At 34.3% G+C, this 26170-nt stretch overlaps 1 protein-coding gene and 1 non-coding gene across 2 annotated transcripts in view; both read right to left on the reverse strand.

Moving 5' to 3' along the window:
• Positions 1–26170, reverse strand: part of COL5A2 (collagen type V alpha 2 chain) — a 147995-nt gene that overhangs the window by 78814 nt on the left and 43011 nt on the right. The gene's annotated exons all lie outside the window — the stretch shown is intronic.
• MIR3129 (microRNA mir-3129) lies at positions 22034–22143 on the reverse strand. Its single transcript, NR_106478.1, has one exon. It is a non-coding gene; the product is annotated as a microRNA mir-3129 (primary transcript).

A 26170-nucleotide genomic window follows, 5' to 3' on the forward strand; every position in this document is an offset into this window, starting at 1 on the left:
AGTATAACCATGTCCCATTTCATGGAGTAGAATTCTATTTGATATCCTAAATTGATGGTGTTCACTCAACTGCGGCAGAAATGCAAAACTTATGCAGATAATGAGTTAATTATGTTTGCATCAAAATTAATTAAGGAAAACCATAGCCAAAATAATACAGTGAGTTAATATATATTTGTCTAGTGCTTTTCTACATTTACATTACAATTTAAGAAAGTTTGGGAAAATACACACACATATATGTGTGTGTGTGTGTGTGTACACATATTGCTCAAGAGCAGTTCTATTATACATTTACTAACAAGTAAACACATATATTACATCATTAACTTTGTGATTTTATAAGAAATACTACAGAATTTTAAAACATAATGTGGATCAAATCGTCCTTGCTTAAATACATCAAGAACTTCCCAACTACTTAAATTCAAAACTTCCTTATAAAGGCTAAAGACCTTCTTTCCCATTTCTTGCACAACTTGACCACTTTTGCCCAGCACTACCTCTCCTTCCTTCATCCCAGGCCCACATGGCTATCTATCATTACTTACTTCAATGTCATCTCCCCACGAAATTCTTTTCTGACTACCCTGCAAAAATTAGACTTCCTTTACCCAACTGATATTTTTCAGAGACCTTTTCAAAGAACTCATTCACTCAGCCATTCATTCATTTATTCATTCATTCATTGTGTATTATATGCTAGGTAATTGAAGAGATACTAAAATGTGAACAAATAGGCAAAAATCACTGCCCTCAGGAAGTTTATTAGAATGAGTATTAATTTTTTATTTTTGTTTATTTTATCTTCCTTACTAGAGAAAAACGAGATGAAAGTAAGGACTAGGCGTCTTGTTCATCACTGTATTTCTTTTCTCTTTTTTTTTGTTCTTTTTTAAAATGGAGTTTTGTTCTTGTCGCCCAGGCAGGAGTCCAATGGTGCGATCTCAGCTCATTGCAACCTCCGCTTCCTGGGTTCAAGCAATTCTCCTGCCTCAGCCTCCCAAGTAGCTGGGATTACTGGCGCCCGCCACCATGCCCAGCGAATTTTTGTTTTAGTGGAGGCGGGGTTTCGCCATGTTTGCCAGGCTGGTCTCCTGTCCTCAAGTGATCCACCCACCTCAGCCTCCCAAAAGTGCTGGGATTACAGCCGTGAACCACTGTGCCCGGCCTCATCATTGTATTTCTAAAGCTTGATGCTATACCTTTCATAGAACAGTCATTTAATAAATATTTGTCTACTGGATGGATATAATGAATGAATCTAAACTATGGTAAACTAGTTTAATTGCACAGCATGAACTTTGTACTTCATAAAAAGATGTTTTAATGTAGTTGTAATCAGTTTATGAAAGATATTATCATTTGGCATATAAATATATTCAAATGATAATGCAAAGCTACATATGAAAATTATTTTAGTTTACAATACAGATATTAATACAAAAATCTGCTTTATATAATTATTATTTGTCAATTATACCTTAATAAAGCTGGAATAAAAACATTTTTCTCACTGTCCTGTGGAATACTTTGCTTTATATATTTAGTCTTTCACCACAGATATTTGGCAAATGGAAAATTGCTTTCAGAGAGTAACACTACTATATCCTAATGGTTTGTGTGCTGTTTTATAAGATGAGGACACAAGTTTCTAATCTGTTTTATCTTCATTAAAAGACTTGTATCACATAATACATATCTAATCAACAAAACAGTATTAGCTCTATGTCCATAGTGCTATTATAGCCATTTAAAACCAAGCGGAAAATAGAAATTATGTTTTAATATGCTTTTCTGGAAGATTATTTTGAAAAAATGAGAAATGTATTCATCAAATAAACAGTGTGACTTTTAGATGAAATACCACTTTAACACAGTGTAATTCCATGAATAACATTTCCAAAGACACAACCTGTATACAAATGGGCTTATGTCTATAGTTCACTGAACAATTCCATTAAGTAGATAACTTAAGGGTAACTTTGCTCATTAAGTTTTATGATTGAGAAGGAAATATCCACTTATAATTGTTAAATGCTATTACCTGAAAATGAGATACTACTTCAATTAGCTTGTTTCTCTCATTACACACTCTTGGGTGGGGGTGCTGGGAGTTAAGTGCATATGTGCCTAGTACTAATTGTACAAAATATTGAAAGCATATGTGGCTGGGTGTAGTGGCTCATACCTACAATCCCAGCACGTTGGAAGGCCAAGGTGGGAGGACTGCTTGAGGCCAAGAGTTCAAGACCAGCCTGGGCAATATAGTGAGATACTATCTCTGCAAAAATTTTAAAGTTAGCCAGGCATAGTGGCACGTGCCTGTAGCTCCAGCTACTCTGAAGGTGAGGTAGGAGGATGATTTTAGCTCAGGAGTTCTAGGCTGCAGTGAGCTATGGGAACGCTATGCTACTGCACTCCATCTTGAGCAACAGAGTGAGACCTGGACTCACAAAAAGAAAAGACAAGAAGGAAGCATATGTGTTCCTTTCTGTCCTCAAAATATATATTATTGTGGAGTATTATATATATTATATATGTTACACATATAACAATATGTATGTTTTATATATATAACATTGTGGAGTGCTATATTTGTTATATAATAGATGAATATAATTAACATTATATAATTTTAATTATATAATGTATGTTTGTTTATTGTATAAATCTTGAAGGAGCCATAGAGAACAGGATAAGTTATCCCCTGAAGATTTATAAAATGAATTATTATAACAAAATGTTATTATTGGATATATATTATATATGAGGATATATATTGCTGATGGAATAATTAGATATTTGGAAGCAGAGAATATGAAAAACAAAAACAAGATGACACGTAATGATGTCAATTAAATATTAAAATATGTGAGGAACTCTTCAAGGAGTAGCTTATCTTCTTCCTTGTGGCTCCTTTAGGGTTGGAATAAAAAGACACATTGTCTCAGTCTTGTGTTAACACCTAGAAGAGCAGTTTCTTTCCGCAAGTTTAAGACAACATAACTTCAACTCAAGGGGCAAAGAAGTGGGCCACTGGATTACTTTCTTTAAATGATAATGTTAAAGGTTAGTTTTATACTCTGAGTCATCATGGCTTCCCTTCTCCTGAGAATTTATAATTAAATTTAAGATGATGTGGAAAGTTAGTTGGAATGCTTTTAAATAGCAAGGAGATGAAAAACCACATTCACTGTTAAACCTTGTCTTCTCTTCACTCAGACAAGAATCCATACACATCACAGATGGCTCAAAAACTCAGTGAACTCTCATTGTCCATGTCTGAATGAAAGACATGTACAAAGAAACAGTGGGTAGAAAATACAGGGTGTCTTGCAGTTTTCACGGATCTACATGGTAGTTGTACACCATATGATTAAGTTGTCCCTTCTGTTTTCTACACAGACATTTACTTAAACGAAAAGAAAAGTAAAATAGAAAGCAAAATTGCAGCCAATTTGTTGAAAAATATTGCAGTAAAGTTGTCATAATAGAATTATTTTATAAATGACAACACAGTATAAAATAACAAAAATTTTCAAATGACATTCTGAGAAATTCAATTCTGTCCTCCTGATTTCTCTATCCAAATCATAAAATTAACCCAAGCTGACGTCCAAAGCTTAGATTCAAGGCCCAGGACTAAAAAAAAAAAAAAAAAAAAAAAAAAAAAAAAAAAAAAAAAAAAAAAAATGTTTCTTAAAATACCTGGATATTGGGGCCGGTCAGGGAGTAGGGTGGGGTTGCGGGAGGGAGAGCATTAGTAAAAATTAGAAAAAAATAGCTAATGCATGCTGGGCTTAATACCTAGGTGATGGGTTGATAGGTGCAGCAAACCACAATGGCACATGTTTACCTATGTAACAAACCTGCACATCCTCCACATAAACCCTGGAACTTAAAATAAAAATAAAATTTAAATTTAAAAATTAGATAAACAAATATTTTTATATAATCTGAAAAAGAACACCAAAACTATAATTTTGCATTACTTGTATTTTTTGCTGTTTATGTTTAACTTTCCTAAAATTGATTAGGACTGGTAGAAATCTGATAATACCATCACTATTTTGTAATTTTCATGTTTATCTCCCAACCTACAAGATTCTTTTACCCTCACCAAATGTTCCAATAAATTGAATCCATTGTGAAGTCATTCCCACAACAATTGTGGCACTGATATATTACAGAAAAGAGATATATTTTATCTGATCACATTTTATTTGAAATCAACTCAATTTTTCCGTTTCTCATATATCCTCATAGATTTCTCTTCTCATAAATCTTAAGTGCTTTTAAATTTAGTTGTAAGAATTCAGTTCTTAATCACTAGATGGCAGACCAAATCCACCATCTTATTATAACAATTAGAAACTAAATTATCACAATTGCAGCTTGCCAACTATATGGTATGCCCTGCATCCACATTTTTTCATACAATTATACCTGTGGGGGAAAAAAAAAAAGCCTGCATAGAAACGGCCATATTGAAACCTTGGCCTGGCCAAGAGAGATGACTGTATTTGCATATTAAATTATTGGAGTCTACTTACAGGCTTTGAAAAATATATGAAATAAAAGTCCCTAAAATTATGTTAGATATTCTCTAGCCATTAACTAAAGTTCTTTCAAGCAGAAATAATACACAGCACACACGTGTTATAAAAATTTTAAATCTCTTATTCAGACAAAGGTTTGTGCTGATCATTTTCCCCTGTGAGCTGTGAGACTGTGAGCTCCTCGACAGCCAGAACTGTGTTTACCTCAGCAACCCTCACATTTAATGTTATACAATCCGTCTTTGATAAATGTATGTGTAGCATCGATGAATGCAGATGTGAATGAGGAAAGTAAGGAACTAGTTCATTGATATGCCTATTAAAAAGATAAGCACTTTTAGCTCTCTTTCCTCCTTCCCTAATCTTTCCAGAGAGGATGTGCTCTTAGGAACCCTTTTTTGAATGAAAGGGAATGGTCACTTGGTGGTTCTTACCAGGTGTGTCCCTGACATTCAGGCCTCTGTATGACCAGAAAGGAAGAAGACTGTGTCAGTCACAACAGTTCATATTTTAGAACAACCTTCAGAAAGCTACAGCAACCCTTCAGCCTTCCTGACCCAGCAGATTTAGGTCCCTTTTGGGATTGTGAAGATCTGGGCTACCATTACTTAAAGTTTCTCTGACTGTAAAGGTCCTTGAGGGACTATAATCATGACACTGTCAGCTGGTGGCCTCATGAAGTGGAGAGAGAATGACCTGTGGGACAAAGGAGGAGGTAATAAAGCCGCCCACGTGTCAGTCTGGATGCCACAGATGCTGCCTTTAGTAATGCACAGCAGAGCGTGGGCTGCTGGATGGTGTTCCAGAGAACCTACCAAGGAAATCCTTCCCTTCCTTCTGCTCTAGGGCACTGTTTATCATTAGAAGGGAAAGACGAAGAGGGACAGCATTCAATTCCTTCTTTAGACCATGCAGAGGAGATGCCAAAAATTCCACATTCCTCATTTTGCTTTCCTTAAACAACTCCCAAATTTTAAAAGTTAGATACATATGAAGCCACCAGGGATACTTGAGGGGGATCTATTACATACTTTGACAATTTTTTTCTATCTCAGCCTCAAGATCTATGGGATGGTGGGAGGATAAGTATGTATGGGGTAGGCCTATGGGGTTTTACATCTTCTGTTCTTCAATCCACTGCAAAGACTTTTACTTTCTAGTGAGCCCCGCAAGCTTAAATCTGGTTTTAGGATAGTTATCCAAATTATTACTTTTTCTGTGCCCTGCTCCTTTTTTTCCTTGTACCAACTGAACAAGAGTAGGCATTCAATAATTATTTGAGCTGAGTTAAATTTTTGTTCCACTAAGGACAATCATGTTTTATATTCTAAAGCAATATAATGACAATTTTGAAAATTTTCCTTGAAATCTGAAAAATTGAAAAGGAGATGACTCATAGAAAGCTTCATTTCAATGCATTTCAGTGAGCATATGAATTTAAAAAATTTGATAACTGTCTGTGAAGGTGGTTGGTTTCTTCAGTGCAACCATTAAATGTTTTCCAATCTCATAAGCAAAGTTTTTCAGTTAACTAGTAAAACTGCTGTATTTACTTTACTTAAAATGGAAAAAATAGAAAGGAAAAACTCTCATATTAGGTACTACTTGAGTTTTTTTCCATGTATCATTGGGAAATCTAAATGACTGTGGCCAAAACGTGAAACTAAAACTACACATACTGCACATGCAATGCTCATCTACAGTTCTGTCTGGAAGAGCAGATTTCAGTCTGCTAATGCGTTTGACATAGATTTTTTTTCCCCACATACCTCAAACTACTAAATAGCTGCAAAACAGCACAAAGAGAATTCAGCCAACTCTATAATCTATACACTAGAAATTTCAGCAGTAATTTTTATAGCCAACCTTAGTTCTAATCTTAAATATTAATCCTCAGTGAATAAGTTTGGTACAGAGCTATGCCAAATGTGTCTGCCTACCTAAATACATGAAAAATTTGTAAGTGTTCTGAATGATGTCTACTTAATCTCTCCTAGCCTAATATTGCTTGAGATCAACAGGAGAGACAAAAATCTGCTTAACTTAAGTTTCTCTTTAAAAGGAGAAGTAAATATTCAGTAATATATAGTATCCACATTCCAGATTTCCTTCATCTCCTTCCAGTCTTAGCTCAAATGTTACCTACTCTGGTCACCTTACCAAAAAAATTGCACATGACTACACACACATACAACCATAACACTCTCAATTCACTAATTCTTACTCTTTTTTTTCTTTTAATGTAGTAGTTACCACTTTCAAGCCTACTATATATTGAATTTATTATGTTTATTGTTTGTCACCCCATGATAGAATTATAGCTCTGTGAGAACACATATAATTTATTTTGCTTCCTTTGTTGATATATTCTGATATCCTAGAATAGTGTCAGGATCATAGTAAATGCTCAAGAAGTATTTGTTGAATTAATTTATTGAATATTAGTTGTTTGCTTAATAAGCTTTATATGGTAAAGTCATTTCATAATATTCTTTTGTATATAAAAAGGGATTTTTATATCTAAAGTCAATTGTTAAGAATACCAAGTAAGAGATCTAGGCCATATTGAATACAAAATGATATGCTTCAACCCTGGGCTATTACCTGATTTTTAGAGAAGCGCCATTTTAGCTGCTTATTTAAATGTGGGCCAAACCTACAAGGCTTTAAAATACCATGAATTATAGGAATATGATGTATTATCATTTATTCCAGACATCATATCCTAAGAAGAGCATATATTTTTACTCATTTTTGCAATTGAAAATAATTATTATTGTATTTTAAGAGAATATTCATTATTGTATACTCAATGAGTATAAAATTAAATATTTTACATAAAACATTTTAGAATCAATTTAACTCTGTATTTTATTATGTCTTTGCAGCTGCATTTTGCCTCCTTTTTCAATTTTCCCTGATACAGAAGAATATTTAGGGCCTCTAGAGAAAATCCAGACATTGTAGTCAGCTTATTTCTTCCAATTCATTCTTTATTCTCTGCCCTTGCCTTGAGCAAGTTGAAATTTCTTTTACAATCCACCAAACATTCCACAGTTCTCAATGGCTCTTTGATCCCATTCATTTCAGTACCAAGGATTCTAAAATATTTTGAAGAAAATTTCTAATAGGAATTTAAAGGGATGCCTCTTTCTGCATTATTCCCTCTGGAGCTCAGTTCTGGAGGCATGGGTGAAAGGAGACTAGTGCTGTCATCCCAAAGGCCAATTCCTAATTTTATCCTCTTGGAAATATCTAGTGACTTGAATTAGTATTCAGTTTTGTTCTGCTTTACATAGATTTAATTTACATCTATTTTCTAGCAATTAAAAAAGTAAGTGATTTTGCTGAAGAACAAAACTAAAACTAGATTTTACTCTTCTTTCTGGCATTCCTTTCCAAGTCACTTCCAGAACAGGTAATAGAATCTTTAAAAAAAAAAAACTGTAATTGTTATTTCAGAACCTAAATTCATCTCTTAATCTTCATATTTAGTTTATCCCTTATAATGTGCATAATTGTATGGAAGCCAATTTATTTATTGCATGTTTAAGATCAAAACTCAATATGCTCTGAATCTCAAAACCAGCCAAATGCCATAGTCATACTTGGTATGAGAAAAAGAGTTGTTGCCTTTATTGGAAAGTTATATCAATAACTTTTTAGATGCACAGCAAAGCTCTTCATTGGGTAATTTCTCTACTTGTAGGGAGAACAAAAGACAAGAAAAGCAAACAGACAAGGAGGATGAAGAGAGGAAGGAGGGAGAGGGGTAGAGGAAGGAGGATGAGACAATCATCTTCTTTCCATGTAACTTTACTACATCAAGAAGGAGGTTTTACAAGTTTCTTTAGAAAACAACAGAATTAACCTGAAGATACTTCTTTATCCTATTAGGGAAAATACAAAGAATGAATCAGAGATTTTTCACCTACAAATCCATGTGCTTCTAAGGAGAAGTTGCTGTTTTCCTTAACAAGTAAACATGGGCAAACTTTATTAGAATTTCAAAAGTTTTAGATTATTACTTAATGTTATTCATTCAGTTTTTTAAATTCTGAATTTTATCATTATTGTATAATTCACATTTTAATTTATTTAAACATGGTGACTATGAATAAAATATCTATAAAGGAAAACAATACTCTTGTCATTTTCTTTAAATACCTGTGGAAAGATTTAAAGTTTCTAAAATCTTTCAAAAATTTGCTTAATTCCAAGTAACTACAGAATACTTATTTCTTGCTAATACAGTCATTAGCACATGCTGAGATCAGAGGAGAAAAATATATAACATTTCCTAAACTAAGGAGTATAAAATTTAGTTTGGACAAAAGATTAACTAAGTTGTTTACTAGTCAACTGGTTATTACTAAATTAATAAATGAAAAGTGTGCCTCAGTTTTTCTACTTGTTAACATATAGAAAAAGATAAAACATGAGCCTTTACTTTTGCAGAAAAGAAATATTTAAAGATGTCATAAAGAAGTTTGCTTTAAAGTGTGTTTGAAAGCTCATCCTAAATTTGTCAATCTGGAAAAAGGAATAGAGGCATTAGTTAATCCATTTAATCGATAGTTATTTATCTAGCAAATATAATAACAATTTTAATAAATACTTGTTTAGCACAAAAGCAAACTTTGGATCAGAGAATGAGACATTTGGAGTTCAACTTCCTTGCCAAAAACAACCAAAATATACAGAAGCTGCAAAAGATAATGAATTTTTTGTAGAATAATTTTGCTCATATGTGTATTTCACTAGTGCATTCTGGAAAAATTACATACACACTGAAACTTCATAAACTCATTCTATTTTTTCTTTTCTCTAACCTATATGTATCCTGGGGCCTTTTGAATTATTGGTCCTTATCTTGGAAATCTTCCTCTGTGTTTTGAGAGGTTTTGTCTAATGTTGTTTATTTTCATTAATTACAACTAAGTCTGGGGAACATCAACCTGAGGATTTCCTAGAATCCAAAACAAAAACAATCTTCAATCATTATGGAAATATAAAATTCTGTTTACAAAAGCAAACTTCAAATTAGTAAGGGTGAACAGAATACAGAATAACATTACATTCACTTATGAGTACATCATCTATTGATTCTCCTTTGGTGTCCTATTTGATAATGAAACATATTTTAAACCCTTAGACACCAAGACAGTCTGGATACATAGCAGAGAGAAAGTGGAAACCCATAAATGCAAATCATTCAATGATCCCTCAGAATATACCAGCCATAATAATGGCTAAGGCCACAGTTTAGAGATCCTCTGTGTGAGTTTCAGTCCTCCCTGTATGTTTTAGTCTTCCAACACCTTTGGCATTAAGAATGTGCTCAAATCATAAAATAAATACACTTATTCTTGAAGCAAACATCAAAATAACATAATGTATGCATTTTGATAATATTGTTTATTTATTCAACAAATATTTATCTGTTATTTTGCCAAGCACTGGGAATACAGTTAAAGTAATGAATTCCTCTCTACCTTTACGGAGTTTACAGACTACTGAGAGAACCAGTGCAGTAACAGATTATTAGAACATAATTATTTAAATACAAAATTATAGGCAAATCTTGGTTGTTGTTGGAACATGTAGGAAGGGCATATCATCTAGGCTGGAGGTCAGAGAAGTCAAAAGAGTTCTGGGATTTGAGTTCTTTAACTTCCTTATTTCCTTTCTTTAATTTATTGTTTTGGGGGTTGCTTTTTTTTCAAGTGAGAAAATTAAAATCCAAAGCAGTTTTTTCCAAAAATTCATTTCCAAGGTGTATAATATTGTTACTCCTGGCTCCTTGCTGGTAATTGGCAACAGATTCCTTCTCTCTACCAACTGACCAGGATGGATCTGAAGGAGCCCAGGTACTCCCTCTCAACCATGACTCTGATTTTAACTTCTTTACCATCTCTTCCTTTGCCTGAGGGTAAAACAACAGCACTCTTGTTTCTAAACCAACTGGTATGTCCATGGGAAGGTGCCTTGGAGGAGGGGTGGGGCTCTTGCGGTGGTGCGGGCCAGCAGTCCAGAAGCCAAGACAGTGGTGCACAGCAACATGGCAGGAACCATTTGTTGCTGATGACTAACTCACTCTAGCCACACTGGGACAAATTATAAAAGCATTTTTCAGGAGAATGGCATGAACCTGGGAGGCAGAGCTTGCAGTGAGCTGAAATTGCACCACTGCACTCCAGCCTGGGCGACAGAGTGAGACTCCGTCTCAAAAAAAAAAAAAAAAAAAAAAAAGCATTTTTCTAGGTCCAATTCCACAGTCTTTCTTCAATTGTAGATACAGAATTCTGGATTATTGTGTTTTGACATTTTAGGAAGTCAAAAAAATAGTATAATGTCTAGTTTGAAAGAAGCTGACTTTTGTAATTTAGAAAACACTGTGAAGTAAGATATTAAATACCCATACTAAAAGTTTATTTTACTTATATTTAGCACATCCACTTATACTCATTTTCATAGATTACTTAAGTATTTATTGAGTCTACTTACTGTATGCCTGACTATATACCATGGAAGAAAGATACAAAAGTTAAAGATACACAAGCTACTCCAGAGGAGCTTAGAGGAAAGTTTATAAAGTCACTCTTTTAACAAATATTTACTAAGAACATTCAAAATGTAAAGTATCTTCTATCCAGTTGTTTCTTCAATGACCACAATTAGTTGAGGTAGCAAATAGTTTATATAAGATATGAGGTTTGAGGATTACAAATAAGAAATCTGAAAAGATGGTATCACTATAAGCTGAAATTATCTGAGAAAGGGTGAGTGGAAGTGGGTTCTTAAGCAGGCCTTGAAAAAACAGAAGGTATTTGAGATGGTGGGGGTAAGGAAAACTCTGCCTGGGAAAAAGGCAGGGAACCACCTAAAACAGGAATAGAGAGGGAGGAAAACATGTCATATACATAGCTTCAGGAGGGGATGGTTTAATTTATCAAAAAAAGGAGGTGATGAGAATACTTGGTACACGTGATACCTCTTCCACTAGGAAAGTTTTAACGACATGCTCACACGGAATTTGGTCATTTTCTTCTCTTGCTCTCATCTCACCTTATCTGTACACCTGGCAAATACCTGCAACATTCTATTACACTTATTGGTTTGTTTGCATGTAAACTCTACTGGGCTGTACATTTCTTGAGAATGAAAAACATTTAATTTCTCTCTATATCATGAGTGTATTAAAGTGCCTGATACATGAAATGCTTGCTGAATAAATGAATAAAGATAAATAAAAGAATGTATAAGAAGCTTTCAGGAATATTAACGTAACTACCTAATTAAAGATAAATCAGAAATAAATGAGACCAAAGGCCACTAGTGGAAAATGTTATACTGGAGTTAGGAGAAACAGTAGTTATGAGAACAGAGGTAAAGCCACGAGACACTAGGTAGAAAATACGAAGGGTTTGATGAAGTTTGGGTGGGATAAAGTATTTAATTTTTTTTTTTCTTGAAATGGAGTTTCGCTCTTGTTGCCCAGGCTGGAGTGCAATGGCACAATCTTGGCTCACCGCAACTTTCGCCTCCTGGGTTCAAATGATTCTCCCACCTCAACCTCCCGAGTAGCTGGGATTACAGGCATGTGCCATCACGCCAAGCTAATTTTGTATTTTCAGTAGAGACAAGGTTTCACCACGTTGGTCAGGCTGGTCTCAAACTGCTGACCTCAAGTGATCCACCCACCTCGGCCTCCCAAAGTGCTGGGATTACAGGCGTGAGCCACCGCGCCAGGCCTAAAAATTTTTAAAGATAATTTCAGAGTCTCAGAAATGAATGGAGGAAGAAATATCTACCGGGTACTTTGGGTTAAATTGTGCCCTGCTAAAAGATATACTGAATTCCTAATCCTCTGTACTTCAGAATGTGACATTATTTGTAAATAAGGTCATTGAAGATGACCTAATTAGTTAAGATGAGGTCATACTGGAATATGATGGGCCTTTAATCCAATATGACTGGTGTCCTTATAAGGAGGGAAGAGGGGAATAGATACAGAGACTCAGACACTCATTTCTGTTGTCATAAGCCACCCAGTTTGTGGTACTTTGTTATCAAGCACCCCTAGGAAAGTAACACAGGTGTATGGTCTAGACATCGAATGAAATAAAAGTTTTGGAGAGATAAACAAATTTTATTTTAAAAATCCTAAACTCTATTTAAGGCATGTTGGAGTGAATCTTAAGGAAGAATAACCCAGTAGAAATATTAATGGCAGCTATTAATTGTGTTCTAAAAGTTATGTTAAGTGCGTGATAAAAATTTTCCACATAGTCCTAACAACCATCCTGGTAGAGGCTTGGAGTCAATCATGATCACAAAGCTAGTGAGTGGCAGAGCCAATATTTAAAAAATATATACTCCCATAACTATTATACATTGTGTTAGACAACCAGATTGCTATGTTAGAGAAAAGATAAGGGGATGGCACATTTACATGTACAAAACTCTTAAGTCACACTCTAAATGTGGATTTTGACTAAGAGAGTGGAAAAGTGACAAATAGAGCTCCTGTGAAGAATGAAGAGCAATAGAAGCCTGGGTTAAAGAAAAAACAGGTAAAGCATGGTTTACCTTAGAGATGAGAAAAGGAAGCGATTAAGAAGGGTGTTTTAAAAGAAAATGTGTGAGAACAAGAAGCAATTAAAATATACTAAGATTGTGAACCCCATTCTTTCTATTCATTTCCCAACTCTAAATGGTGGAAATTTCATTTCCTGGTGTTCCGCCTGTGTAGCCACCAAATGTTACCATGCTAATATCCGGTGAAATTTCCCCTAGCTTTCCTGAGGCCTCACAGGATATTGATGGGGGAAAGACTATCTCCATGACATGAATAAGTCTTTCAGGTATTTTAATGAGTAGGGATAGTAAATGATTGCATACCAACTATTATTTAGTTCTGTTTAGATTAGTTTATAGGGCGCAGGAAATGAAATTTTTCCCCAGAATATTCAGCTTGCATTATATAAACATGACTCCGTTCAGCAAACAGAATGCACTATGCTTGCTATTTCACTTAAACTAAACGGGGGATGATAAAAAAGTCATTGAGGAAAAATTCAATAAAATTCAACATTATAAAATGCAATTTAAAGAAAACTATCAACTGCTGCTTTTTAAATTACATTACATTCATATTTTCATTTTCTTTCATTTTTCTGAAGTCTGAACTAGTATTTTAAAAAGTTCTTAACTGTGTTTTCCTTTTTTTTTTTAATTTAATCTTTGCTATAGATTTGAAAATGGAATCTTCCTCCCAGGACCAACTTATAACTTCAATTTTTTCCTGTTTAGTAACGGTCAGGTTAGTCACAATAGATTCGACTGGCAATAAGGATTAGAAATAAAAGCAAATAATGAAATAAATGTAATTGCTCATTTTGTTTTATAGCAATAAAAGCATATGATCTAGTAAAAAATTCTAAGTATGATCCATTTGCATACTGATTTAATGGCAGATAACTGAGTGAATCTGGATATTCTTATAGTGTTAATGGAATAGCAATGACTAAAAATTATTTAATGGAATTTTACGGGCTAAATATCAAGCATAAAGAACTATGGGATTTATTATGAACTCAACCAAACTTTTCATGACTGGACTATATTATCAAATGAGATGACAAGATGTGCTAGATACAAAAAGAAACTCAAGGTATGTATCCACCCATAGAAACTTCTCTGATGTTGCAGAGGTTCAACCATAAGGGAATAAGGCCATTCACAGTACCTGAATTGGTAAATAGAACAGTTAAGTAGATTTAGAGGCATTATTTTATGTCCAGCTGCATTTACCAATGACTTCCCTGGGAATTAGGAATTCTAAGGCATAGACAAAATTATTCTGCATATCCCCACCAAATTGCACATACAGCAGTATTCACATACAGTTGAATCTTGAGCAACACAGGTTTGAACTGCATGGGTCCACTTATAAGGGGATTTCCTCCCACCTCTGCCACCCCTAGACAAACCCCTTCTCTTTCTCCTCCTTTTCAGCCTACTCAAAATGAAGACAATAAGAATGACTACATTTATGATGATCCACATCCACTTAATAAATCATAAATATATTTTCCCTTCCTTATGATTTTCTTAAGAACATCTTCCTTTTTCTAGCTTCATTTATTGTAAGAATACAGTATATAATACAAACAACATATAAAATACATGTTAATCATCTGTTTTATGTTACAGGTAAGGTTTCCAGTCAACAGTAGGCTATTAGTAGTTAATTTGGGGGAAGTTGAAAGCTGTATGTGGATTTTCAACTGCACAGGTTATTGGCGCCCATAACCCCCATATTGTTTGAGAGACAACTGTATTCAACATGATTCTTCCTCATCTCATAAAATTAAGAGAAAGTTGCTTATTTCTTATGGGATCCAGACTTTGGATTCCTTTAACTATAGACGTATAGGTGAAGAGTTTAGTCAAAACTTACAGGAATATGAAATCTGCAACAATAACCCTCTCCCAGCCATGACTTTATACTACTTTATACCAGCCTACATATGATAAATTACAAACTCCACTATATATGTTCTAAAGTTTTCAGAAATTTAAAAATTGATTTTTACACAGGAACTATGTTATACTTAAATTTATTAGAGATTAATTTCACTTAACAATCATTCAGCTTGTTCATCTTAAGATTTAAATATTAGAAATATTAGTAAAGAAAAAAACCAATATGATAAAGTAGCAAAATGCATATTACCTAAAAGTCAGCATATGTGGATTCTTTCCAATGGTAATATTTTGTGTAATGAGAAGAGTTTATGGAAAATTTATTTAAGTTGTGATTAAACCCAAAGTAATATTTTTATTTTAAAATGTTAATATCTAGTGTTTATTACCAAAAGAAATTATTTCTTTTTCTTAAAGTTATTAAAAAAATAAGTTTTTTTATTTCTTTTCATAGTGCTAAACAAGAATGAATTTCAAGAAAAGTGACAAGGCACTTAGAGCACATCAAGTGGAACATTCTGCAGAATTTCTTAAGAGGAAAGAGGAAATCAGCTCTTTGGCTTCTAAAACTCAGGAAGAATAAATTAGGTTTTTTAGTAAAGCATGTAAGTCAAATTTAATTTCCCCTACAGAGGTAGCATTATAATAAAATGCATTCCAAACCAAGAGACTAATAACAGCGTAACAAAAATGGCCACATTTAGTAAATGAAATGTATGCAGTCCAGTGTGCCATGCAGGGATTTGAAGTAGTCTTGGCAGGGTGAGGAAACAGACTGGGGTCTCCAAAGAAATATCCACAGAAATACTGCACTGCATGGAATGCTAAGGCCATGAGCAGAGACAATAGTTTTCCATCCAACAAATACTGAGTACCTATTATGTGCCATTTCTTCTTTAGGTGCCAAAACTGAACAAAACAAAAGAAATCCCTCTAACTCCAAGTAGCTATATCCTAATTAGGAAGACAATCAGATAACCAAGGAACTCAAGTGCAAAACGATAAGCAACTTACAGAAATAAATTCAGAGTGCTAAGGGAGGAGTGTGTACAAGCATTGCTTAGCCATTGTAGGGGGATTGGGATACCTTTTCTTGTGGAAGTGATGTATGAACTGAGAATTGAGAAAGAAGTAGAATTTATCCAGAAACGATTTGTAATTCAATACAGTTAAAAGGCAGGGAAAGAGAAGGGAAAAAAAAAAAAAAGGAAAGCAAAATTGAGTGGTTAAAAAGGGACAGGGTTGGAAAAAATGGCAGCATCAGGTGTCTGGACCACAGATTTCTGATGGCCTTCAGTCTTCTTTCTATGGCTTCATCTTCAGAGTGAATAGGATCTTGCCAACCCAAATCAAAAGAATGAGAAGAAATGGAGGAAGAGAAAGCAAATTTGCAGCTCTAACTAATAGCCTTTCAGATGTATTTTGGCTCTTAATCTACTCACTGGAAACCCTTAAGAGGCAAAACGATGCAGGAGGAATGGAAATTGAGGAGTTCAGAAAACCTAGGCTTTTTTAATTTATTTTACTTTTTCACACCAACACTGAAAATTAATTGCTATGTAACATTTGACAAATTACAATTTCTTTGATTGTCATGTATTTTCACCTAAAAAATAGGGATAATATACCCCCTTCCCAAGGTTGTTCTGAGAATCAAATAGATGTGAGAGCGCTTTGAAAAATAAGTATGTGTTATTTAGACACAAACCATTATTATTTAGCACAGAGGTTCCCAGATTTCTCTTGCCTGATTCAAATCCATTTACATGTGTATCAAATGTAGAGTCATGCTCACCTGTCTCCTCCTTATAGGGCCTATCAGAATCTGGAGTAGGATGAAGCAGGAGAGAAAAATCTACATTATATTGACAAAAATCCATTTATATAAGGCTATGATCACAGTAAAGGAGTGCTGCTTCTTCCACAAAATGCCCTGAGGTCAAGTCTGTCTATATAAATAAGGTCATAAAACAGAAGTGCACTCAGATTTCAAGAACAGAAATGGTAAGTGTAGGAAAGAGGGCAAGATAAATTTTTCTGAGTAAGCATATCATACTGCACAAATCCACTGCAGCAATTAGTTGAGCCTATTAATGCCACAGTACCTGCTCTAGCTGCCCACAGCAATACACCTGTATTTAATGGAATCACAGCTGGAAGGCTTTTGAAGCTAATTATAAGGCACCTTGACAAGAAGCATTTTAAGCCATTGAAGTATGTTTTGTGACTTCTGCCAATATAACCCATACATACCTTGCTAGTTATGTTTGTAAAAAGTAGGTGGCATTTTGCTTGCAGAATTGGGAGGCAAATCCCAGTAATTATCTTTCCAAGCCATCCAAAGCTTCAGGTTATTTTTGTGACCATATATTTATGATCTTTCAGTTCTTCTGTAATTCAAATATTTTATCCAAAATCAGTTTCATAAAAATTATATGTAGTTTGTGATTTTAAATGCTGTGTATCCCTCATATTGAAGAGTTTGTTGTTTTTTGTTTTTTTCTTTTTAATTTCAGCCTTGATTTTCTTTTAAGTTGGTGCTCCTCAAACCTGGCTTTGCATCAGAATCACTCAGAGAATTTTTTAAAATACTGATTCCTAGACCCTACTTCTGGTGACTCTGATTTTGTTTTGAAACTGGAAACTTGTATTTTTTAGAAGCATCTCTAGTATTTTGATGCCAGATTCAGAAATAATTACTATCGTCCTCACAATAAGCACTCCAATGATGTGCAACAAGAAAACTGTTGTTCTTTAGAATGATCATTCCCAATTAGGCACCTTTCCTTCCTTACGTCCAGTTGTTAGAGAAGACTATATCTTCTGCTTCTTCCTTATAATAAGAGAAAAGCTAAATGGGGCACTTGCCTCCTTAGGAAAGTTTATCACTGAAAACTACCACAATCCTGAAATCTCTCTCAATAATCATCTGTTGTAAGGCGAAAACCCTCTTGAATTAAAATTGCTTTAATCAATTAGGACTCTGGTATTTCGGTAATAAATCTCCATGGAAAAAAGTCTCTGATTTAGATTAGTAAAGTGAGATTCTGGTGTGAACATAAGAAGTCTCAAAGTTCTCCTAGATTCCATTTGTGCCTTTATGGTCCCCTGGTGAGTTTTATCACTGGGTAGAAATCACAAACCAAAAATAAAAAAAAAAGAAAAACATTTCACACGGGGAACTTAACAAGAAAAAACAACTACCTTATAGAAAACAGATGGCTAGCGATACTAAAGCCGAAAGGCTGTCAGCTGTGTCTTCAGCCTGTTTTTCTATGCTTTTATAAATTGGCAGGAAAAACTCCTTACATTTCACTAAAAGGGGCCCAGCCCATAAATGATTTGCTAAGGAAATCTGAAAATCCATGTTTTTCAATATGAAATATGTAAAATGTTTGAAAACTGATTTTTCAATGAGGATTTTTCAAGCTTCTATTTTGAGATATGATTCTGGGACATTCCCTGAATTATTCAGAAATGAAGAGAAAATGGTGTAAATAAAATAATAATTTTATGTCAAATTTCCTTTTTTTCTCATCTTTTAAAATCTCTCTTTTACGTGCAAAAGCTACTAGGTACTAGGTGACATTTACTTTTGTAAATCACCTATTCGATTTCAAAAGGGACAAGTTATAGTGTATGATTTAGGAAATCATTTTCAAATTAGGAATTGAAGAGCAACTTATCTGTATCATACATCCATTTAAACTTCATCCATGTTAAGATTTAGGGGAAGAGGTTGGATTATAATTTAGCCATTTACCAAATACACATATTATGCAGCTACATTAAAGACTGTGTGGTGGGAGGTTTACTGTAATATAAAGTTTATGCCCTCATGTGGCTTACACTTGTTTGAAATTGTGCTCTCTTAATGGTTCTGCCTGCAGCAGTTATAAATTATATGAGCATATGTGACCTTGAAGCAAAGGAAGATGAAATAAATTAATAGTTAGCTAAAAATGTCTGTATTGTGATATTCTAGAAATTTTTTTGGCCATAGAACTAAAATCTTTTTCCCTCCTTATATTCCTTCAGTTTGATTCAACAAAAATGCATTTTCTGTCTTCTCCATGCCAGACACTGCCCTGGATTGTGGTGATAGGGCAACGGACAAACACATTCCTGAATACTTTTATTTCTGAAAGAAACAGTCTTGTCTAATTTCACATGAGAATTTTCCTTCCTTTAGTAATTTGTGGGAAGATGGAAGTATTTTGTGGTTAGAACCTATGAGTATGCTTTTAGACTATTTACTCCAAATCCTTTTAGTCACTGAGATATTTTAAGAGGTGAGTCTATGAAATAGACTTCTAGAAGTGTCAGGATTTGAGTTTTGATATACAGCCTCTTTACAAATTTATTTACTGATATATTTAACAATGATTTTTGAGCACCTAATATGTGCTCAGTTTAAAAGGGCATTTACTTGTAAAGACACTAATCATATTTATTCCTAATTTTTGCTTTAATAGCTAGGCTACTCCTCACTGAAGCAGGGTATCTATGTGTTGCTCATAGCTGTACCCCTTACACCTAGGAAGGGATCTAGGACATAGTGGGTCTTCACTGTAGCCACATGAACTAAAAGGGAAATGAGGAAATAAAATCAGAGTATTGCCACCATATTTAAATAGCCACCTTGGCTCTGAAAAGATTTCAAACAGATCTAGCTAGCATCTAGTATCTCTTCTACACAGATAAGTTTCCATTCCATTTTACAAATGAAATATTAGAGTATAAACCAGTCTACAAACCTACCTTTTACACAAGTGCCTGTGAAAAATTTAGTTTATAAAGCCCAAGTCACCACAAATGCTTAATATATTTATTTTTATTTATTCAACACATTATTGACTACCTTCTATATCTTAGGCACCATATCAATGTTAGAAATATAAGTGTTAACAGACAGAAAAGATTTAGTCCTTAGAGAGCTTATACTCTAGTGGAAAGAAACAGGAAATAAGCAAATATTATACTTACTAACCATACAATATGTATAGTAGCAAGAAGTGTTACCAAAAAATTCAGCAAGGTAAAGACAAAGAGCGCCAGGAGAAAAGTGAATTGAGTGGAGAGCGGGGACTGGGCTTAATTTTGAATAATCAGGGACAAGCTCACAAATAAAGTAGAATTTCAGCAGAGACCTGAGGGAAATAACATAGTATTTTCAAATGATGATTCTTATTGGAAGAAATGTCATCTTTAAGTCCTGTCATCACAAAAAGTGATATCAAGTTCTTTCTTGGGTTACCGGAAATAACTTTGACAGCTAAGTGAATTGTAAAGTTCATAAAATGGAACGAGTTTCTTTGCCTAGGTAATTTCCCAGCAAATAAAATGCAAAGCATCAAAAAGGTTTTTTTCTTCTTAAACTGCTCAAGCCATTGTAAAAATTTCACAAAAATATGAAATTCACTGAGAAAATTTAACATTTGTTTAATTTCTTGGGTGAAAAAAATGTCTTAATGAATTAGATAGTCTTAAGAGACCACAGACAATCAGGGTACGTTATTGGACAAAAAAAATTAGGGTCCAAGGTTTACTTTGAGATGCCATTGGACATTGAAAATTTCTTTGAGCAAAAACAGCAACTAGGCCTGGAGCTCAATAACAGCTCTGTCTGGACCCGAAGGAGGGAAAATATGTGATAATTTTTTGTGTAATTAGGCTTCAGGAAAACACATTGATGGTACCCTAATGAAATATGCATTAAAAAACTGAATTGTTGAAAAGAACAAATATATCAAGTATGATTCAATTAGTTTTAGAGTTCCTCTAAGAGAATTTCTTCATCCATATACATAACTTTTAGCTAAATTTACCTCTCATACTTGTTAAAACAAATTAGAGGAGAAAAAGAAATTATATGTGTAAATTAGTAATTATGTATTTCTCATAAGAATACCTAAATATTTCAAACAAGGCAATTCTATGTAATATAATTGATAAAATGGGAATACTGAACTTTGGGTTAATTCAGAGGCTGACAGATTTTGATTATAAGGTATCTATTAATTCATCCACTGAGGTTCATATTTTGATTGTCTTGTATTAAAATGTCTGTTCTTTGAAAAAATAAGTCATTGAGTTGTATGGACATGTAATTAAACATAGTCATGGCAAAGTTCTCTGACCACAAGTGGCCAGAATAGCCACGTTTGCATCTATTTTTATGATACGTAATCATGGTCTAGTTTTTAGAGACATAAGTAGAAGTTTCCTACCACATCAACATTCCTAAATAACAGTATCATTTTGGTACAGACAACTTCAGAAAATCAGAGAAGAAAAAAGGGAACTTGTTTTTGGAAAGGTTACAAACCTGATTTTACATTTTTCTTTTAATTTCTGTTAAAACAGAGGAAATGACCTTTGTGTATTTAAGGGAGCTGCATAGACTTACTAGCCCTGGCTGCAGATATTAAGTAAAAACTATCTTAACTTTATAATAATTTGAATATACTTTTATTTAAATCAAGTATCTTTAATATCTTTGGAAAAGAAGAATAGTATTGAAAAACAATGAGTGAAATTCAAATAACCAAATCACAGTGTATAAGAAAAAAAGATGCATTTCATGTAGTTTTTAACAATTCATCTCATTTATTGTCAAAATTAATAAAACAGGCTGGGTTCAGTAGCTTACGCCTGTAATCCCAGCACTTTGGAAGGCCGAGGTGGGTGGATCACTCAAGGTCAGGAGTTTGAGACCAGCCTGGCCAACATGGTGTAACACCGTCTCTACTAAAAAAATACAAAAATTATCTGGGTGTGGTAGTGCACACCTGTTGTCCCAGCTACTCGGGAGGCAGAGATTGCAGCGAGCTGAGATCGCACCACTGCACTCCAGCCTGGATAACAGAGCAAGACTCCATCTCAAAAGAAAAAAAATTAATAAAACAATATTAATTGCGTGTTCCCTGGCTGAGTGTTTTGGAAATAACAGTTGGGGAGATATAAGCAATTTCTCAGAGATAAAGAAGTTGAATATAGGATGTTCTTGGGCAGCAGTGTAGAGATTAGTTTGAATTCATTAACAGGAAAACCAATCTCTACACTACTGCCCAAGTACAACTTTTTTTTTTTTTTTTTTTTTTTGAGACGGAGTCTTGCTCTGTCGGCAGGCTGGAATGCAGTGACGCAATCTCGGCTCGCTGCAACCTCCACCTCCTGGGTTCAAGTGATTCTCCTGCCTCAGCCTCTCGAGTAGCTGGGACTACACCACCTGCCACCACGCCTGGCTAATTTTTTGTATTTTTAGTAGAGACGGGGTTTCACCATGTTGGCCAGGATGATCTCGATCTCTTGACTGCATAATCCACCCACCGCGGCCCCCCAACAAGTGCTGGGATTACAAGCGTGAGCCACCACGCCCAGCCTATTCAAATTCTTTATGAAAGAAAGAACTTCTTTGTGGAATACATGCCAGAGAGTGTTGGCTGCCTTTAATCAGACATCTTGAACATCAACTAACAGCATTGCATTTACTTGGTTGATAGTGATAGGGATGGCATGAAGTCTTTTCCTTTGTTGAGCTGCGAAATGGAAAAAGGAAGACTGAATCTTCTGAGATAACGGAATGAACTAAGAGCATCAGGCAGCAGGGAAAGATTCCATGCAGCAAGCCAGTTAGGTGTTCATTACTCTGGGCCTAATGTAAATTGAGAAGGGTCCATCCTTACGACAGAGGGGAAGAAAAGAAAAAGAAGCTAGAGAGACCGCTTCACCAACCAAGTGTTAATGACAGAATCAGACGAGTTCAGAAGTTATGTTTCACACAAGAAAAAGATTTTTAAAGCACCATATCCTGCTTTGAATGACTATTTTACTTTTCCTTCAGGTGTTTATTTCTGAGTGAAGGACTGGGAAGACATACATGAAATCGCTGCCACACCCTCTGCTTGAAAATGACCATGCAGTCCAGGGAGGACACAGCCATACCGAATTACTTGACCCTTTATGAAAGCTCTTCTTGCACCAACAAAAAAGAAAAAAAATACTAAAAATGATATGCTGATTGATTTCTTTGGAATCAATACAGGTTGTTAGATCTGTCATCCTCTTCATCCCACTCTGAGAGTTATTGGTATCCTTGCCCTCCATTCTGTATTAAAGCCAGTCATGCAGAATCTTATGCATTCTCACCAGCCAGCTGGCCTTTACAGAGTTAGTTATAATCTAAGCCTGAAAATTCCTCTAAGGTAGTTGACAATATAAATATAACCTTTTGGCAATTTGCTAGACTCTATTTTTAAAGTACATCATTATCAGCTGGATGTGGTGGCTCACACCTGTAATCCCAGCACTTTGGGAGGCCAAGGCAGGTGGATCACCAGAGGTCAGGAGTTCCAGACCAGCCTAGCCAAATGGCGAAACCCCGTCTCCACTAAAAATACAAAAATTAGCCAGGTGTGGTGGCACGTGCCTGTAATCCCAGCTACTCGGGAGGCTGAGGTAGGAGAATCGCTTGAACTCGGATGGCGGAGGTTGCAGTGAGTCAAGATTGCGCCACTGCACTCCAGCCTGGGAAATAGAGTGAGACTCCATCTCAGAAATAAATTTTAGAAAGTACATCATTGTCAACAGTTTTGCATAAAGCAAATTCAAAATTGATGAACTCATAGAGTAAAAAAATCCTACATGAAAATGCCTTCCTGGAATTTGAAGGTCAGCAAACAACAAACCAAGGGCAAATTTCAGGAAAATGAAACAAGTTATATCATAAATGCCATTCAAAAGAGTTGCACATACATCTCTTAAGCTTGGCTAAAATCAGGAAAATAGGGTGGACAATCAGTTTTTATTATTTAGAAAATGAAATTTCTTCTAATACCAATTAATTTTTCATTAGTAACAACATTAGCTTCTGCATGCCTTATTAACCACATGAAATTAGTATAGACTGAGAAGTTATACAAAGCATTAATTTTAAAGTTTTGAGAAGTTATCTTGCCTTTAAGGATAGTATTCATATCTCCAGCTCATAACTTTGGGTTGGCTGGACTACATATAACATATGTAATAAATCTTCAATTCAAGTCACAACTTTTCTTCTTCTTATCTTTCTATTCCTATTTTCCATTTCAGCTTACATCATGGCTGTAGTCAAATAATAAAAAATGACTGGCTTAATTTAAAACCACATACATTCTAATTCAAACCAACCAAATTACAAAAACAGAACCTACCACAGATGGTCATGGATTACTGGACTATTACCTCAACCCTATTAGCAACTTTTTTCTTCCTAACCTGGATATTTAAGTAATACATAATTTATCATGGAGATATTTTATGAGAAAATATTGCCACACAGTCAGTTGTGAGTTATTAAGAGTAACACATGGGCTTTGAATGCTCTATGAATCTGCAGAGTACATATCTGGTAAAAGAAATACTGCCTAAGCTTGAAAATGAAGTACTGCAATGATTTCTGACAAATCCTACTTCTCTGTGTCATAAATATTGGTTACAAACAGTTAACTGAAGAACAAAAGATAATACTCCACATGGCAGTTTATCATTCATAATCCGTAGGCTAATGTCTTTCAATTGTTTTGGCTTCAAGTAGTTGCAAACACTATGCTTATATCTACACATTTAGGAAATCTCCAGATTAATGAAAAAGAACACATATTTTATAAGAGATATTAAAAGATCATTCAGTTTAAAAGGATTTTGTTTAAATTGGTAGTAGCTATAATAGTGGTAATAGGAGAGGCAGCAATAGAAGCTTACATTTATTGAATACTTAATATGTGCTATATATTGTCCTGTTTTATATTCTTGATCTCACTTAATCCTCAATAAACAGTATCATTCCCATGAGGCAACCAACAGTAGCTCACAGCAACTCCCATCCCTCATAAGTGATAGGCCCTGGATTTGAAACAAGAGAGTGTTATTGCAGGTGTAAACCTTGTCATCAGTAAGGAGGATCAGCAGAGAAAGAGGTCCACCAGTCACATTTATTCCCTGGATGGGCTGTGTTCAGGGAGGTGTTAGAATAAAATGATTGCAAGTGGGATGGGACCTACTGAGCTAGGCCTGACTAAAGCTCTATTTTCTCAGCACTGAAAGTGCAGAAACTTAATAGTTAAGTCACCTTGTATTTATCAGACTAATTTTTAATGCTAATCTATGCTACACATGTTCATAGGAAATTAATTTATATATAAAAAGACAACATATTATTCTGCAAACCAGAAAGTTTCCAGTGAGCTAATCAGCATCTTCTAATGAAAACCTTACTGCTATGTACACAAAAATACCTGAGTACAAATTTACATGTATATAAATACATATTTATATATATGCTTATATATGTATATACTTATATATATGTAAAAGCTTCATATGTGTGTATTGAGGATATAGATATTTTCTTTTACACAGGTGCGGTTACACAGGTTAACCAGGAGGTAGTTATATATACACTCACATTTGGCATCTGTATATTTTTTCTTTTTTATAAATATATATATTTATATAAAAATATCATACATGTATAACAATGGAGAAATCTTGTGTTTGTATGTTTACACAGACAGACATAAACACTATGAAATTTTATGATGCTAACAATAATACAATGATATGGAGAGTGGGGAAAAGAGATAGTCAAATTTCCAAACCTGATCTTTCTATACTTTTTAATGTTATATTTTATAATAGTTATTATATTTTATCTTACATTTATTTTTAATACTTGGAATTAGACCTAAATTCAACCTTATTCAGGTAATCACACTGCTTTTTTCCATTTTCTTGCCACAAGTACATTGTCTTGCCAAATATATTTAGTTTGGTTCAGTTAGTAAAACATGGCAAGCTATAAACTTGCTTCACTTTCAGCTACTTACAATCTGAACTTTATTTTCATTTTAATGCTGATGGCCCAAACTTTTTATTGTCTGATAATATTCATCATTTTGAAAAATAAAGTCAAATGTCAAATAAAATGCTGAATCTAAATTCCATCTCTTTAGTGTAATAGAAATCTATATTATAGGTTCTATAATTACAATTATTAATCTACAATTAATAAATGTTTTCTTCGCTCGTGTTTATTCTGAATAAAACTAACTGGACCAATCTCTTCAAGCAAAAAC

This window comes from Gorilla gorilla, chromosome 11 (assembly GCF_029281585.2).
Source record: "Gorilla gorilla gorilla isolate KB3781 chromosome 11, NHGRI_mGorGor1-v2.1_pri, whole genome shotgun sequence".
Taxonomy (NCBI): Eukaryota; Metazoa; Chordata; class Mammalia; order Primates; family Hominidae; genus Gorilla; species Gorilla gorilla.